Below are 3,373 nucleotides of genomic sequence, written 5' to 3' on the forward strand. Positions count from 1 at the left end.
ACCCATCTTTAACAAACAGTAAACACCATTATAAAAAATCACATTAAAAAAAAGAACTCTAGTCTGAAAAACAAGCTGAGCATTTTAACACAATTATAGCTACAAAACATGTTTGACATGTCTACAAAAAGTATAAAGAATTTCAAACCTTTTTTAAACTGTAAGCTGTACTTTCACAAAAAAGAATCTGAAGAAAACACATAATTTTGGTTTTTTTTATTCTATACAGAGGGCATTGGCAGCAAATGGTAGGTCAGTGAGGAACAAACAAACAAACAAAACCTCAGAGAAGAAACTAAGATATTTCTATGGACTAAGCTGAAGACAATGATTGAACTGTAAAAATTACCAGCTTTATCACCTTAAATAAGATGCTAAGTCTCATTTAAACTTAAGTTTTAAACTTCAAAGTATAGATGTTAAATATGTAAATGAGTGATCAGAGAAAAACGCTAAATACTTTTAGTTTCTGTAACTCAGGGCACATTTTGGACACACAGTGGGAGCTATTTTATGCCATTTTTTCTACCCAGTCTTCTAGAGCAGACACTGTGCTACTAAGAAATATTAATCAACTTCAGTTTTGAAGACACATAGATAAAAATACATAAGCTCTACCAAAATGTACACAAATGAAAAAATTAAAAAAACATACCCTTCTCTAGGGAATTTTTGTTGTATTTCAACTTGATGGTGACTCAAGAGCTCTGCTGTTTTTGCATTAAAAACCTGTAAATAAATTACAGTGAAATTTTCTATGAACACGTAAGTTTAAACAACAATAATAAATGTTTACTCTTTTCTACAAATACAGTGCTGTGACAATCGATAGCAATTTTTTATCATCAACCCCAATATCTATATAACCAGGGTTCAGATATATGCATTTTTAAAATTAAGATAGGCAAAGAATATTTTTGTAAACTTTGCTGTCAATCTGTCAGTTTTAACTGTTTTTTTAATACTTGATGGGTTAGGAAATAATCAGATTTTTTCTCTTAGTGGTCATAGAAGTTAAATTCCTCATGCATTTTAGAGTGTCTCTCAGTAAAATACCCACTGTTGTTGATAATAACATTTCTTTAGCTCCTGCTGTGCTGCTCTATGCTGGAGTATCTGTGTGTTTTCTTGGGTTAGCTCACTTTTATGCAGAGTAAAAATCTGTGACAAATTATAGGAGACAAAACTGAAGAACAAGAAAATACCTAGGCAAAACTCATTTTGTTTCAAAAGACCCTAAAGTACAGAGCTCATGAGCAATCTGACAAGAAAAGAATGTCACCGCAGCAACACTACAGATTAAAAGAGAGAAGAACATGCAGAAAATAACTTAAATTTGGATATACTACAATAAAAACCAGTGAAGTAGAGAATCACGAGGACTGTATTAACTGGTATTCTTCAGGAATCACAAGTTAGAGGTTCTGCCTTGCAGTAGAAGCTCATGGAGAATGCACAACAACCCTCATTAACCACCAGTGGCCTGTTCCCAAAAGGACTCTCTGCTGAGGCCAAGCTAAGGGACACCCGGTGAAACATTCAACTCAAGTGTTCAATGAGCAAGCCAGAGTGCCTGGCTGGGCACTGATGGCATTCTTGTGGGAACAGCTCCTTCTCCCCAGCACCACACTGAATCTTTTGTGTGAAGAATGTTCTGGGACCTAGAAAGGAAAATTGAACAGTAGGTTCAGGTGAACTGCAGAACGTGTCAATAGGACACCATCCTACCTTTTTATGGTAAGCAGAGGTGAGACAGATTTAGAAACCACTCTCACACTAAAGAAACAAAATTCAGTTATACTCAACCACCCTCTATTATATGACTGAATCTTATCTATAATTCCTTGTTAATGATCTCTTCTCATAAACTTTTGGTATCATTTTGACTGTATACTTGACTCTGAAACTATTAGAACAATTCTGACAAAAAGGAGATGAAGTTCTGATACTCTAGATTCTTTAGAACCTTACAGTGTATCCTTAAAGTGAAACTTAGTTTAGTAACATTCTACTTATATATTAGAAACACGGAATAATTCAGGCTGAAAGGGACCTTGAGAGATCTCTAGTACAACCTCCKGCTCAAAGCAGGATCAGCAGYGAGATTAGGTCAGGTTGCTCAAGAACTTTTCTGGACAAATATTGAAAACCTCCAAGAATGAAAACAGCACAACTCTGGAAAACACTGAAAGCTTCAACTCCCCAGAAAAGAAGTCTTAAAAAAGTACTTGATCGTTCTTTTCTGTATCAATTGGAAAGATTACATAGAAAGAACACTGCTGAATCCTTTTTACTTTATTTACTTATTGGTGTTTCCTCTACCAGCTCAGGCTTGACATGGATCTATCCCAATAAAAGGGATAGTAGTACTCTGTCAGTACTACAGATTTGGAAGGAACTTGCATAATGGGATATGGGTCTTAAAAGGCTACACAACGTACTGGGACAGATAGTTTTGCATGTATGCAGCAAGGTTTTTTTACTTGAAATTGCCTTTCTGTCAAAAGGATTCACATTTAATAGGTTTTTAGAACAAAGACAGAAAGATAGAGTACTTTTTACTTAACCTGGATCTAACCTGTATCTATGTATCTGACATACTAACTGTGTTAAATATCAATTGGTAAGCATTCACCATTAATGACTGAGTATTTCTTGAAAGAGAAGGTAATGCAAAGGATTCCTACTGGTAGCAGGAAGTACAGATTCAATTAGACAAAGTCATCAATGTGAACATGGAGTATGTGACTTGCAGACACAGCAATAAATTGAGAAGCAATACATTTTTAATAGAAACAGTAACACTATAAATGCACAGATTTTTTTTCATCCCCATAGAGGATAACTAGGCAAACACACTTTGCTAATCCATCACAAACAAACCTGCAAGCTTCTGACATTCTCAACAAAAGCAGCAGACACTCCCTGTTATTCAGGACAAGGGATTAAAAAGTTTCACTGGAAGCAATTCCTGTTTAAGGCCAGGTTGGATGGGGCCCTGTGCACCCCAGTCTRTCCCTGCCCATGGTGGAACWAGGTAAYCTTTAAGGTCCCTTCTGACCCAAATCATTCTAYRAYTCTATGATTCTACACWGATAAACAGAATTCTGATATATGAAAAGATGCCAAATATGAAAGAGTCACTAAATTTTAACCTACAAAATGATAAATAAAGTAGGCTATAAATAGAACAAATGGGACCTCACAGCCTTCATTTCCCATTCCCTCCAAAAAACCACTACTGTTGTAAAAAAAAAAATTCCCTACACAGTCCCTGTTTTTCTCTGACAGTGGTGAGATAGAAAAATAAGTGAGAGTAAATACAAATAATTCAGGTAAGGTCAATACACCCATGTTGAAACAGATTTGAGGT

Source organism: Malurus melanocephalus, unplaced genomic scaffold, assembly GCF_030028575.1.
Source record: "Malurus melanocephalus ecotype Western Australia unplaced genomic scaffold, MMel_1.1 scaffold_850, whole genome shotgun sequence".
Taxonomy (NCBI): Eukaryota; Metazoa; Chordata; class Aves; order Passeriformes; family Maluridae; genus Malurus; species Malurus melanocephalus.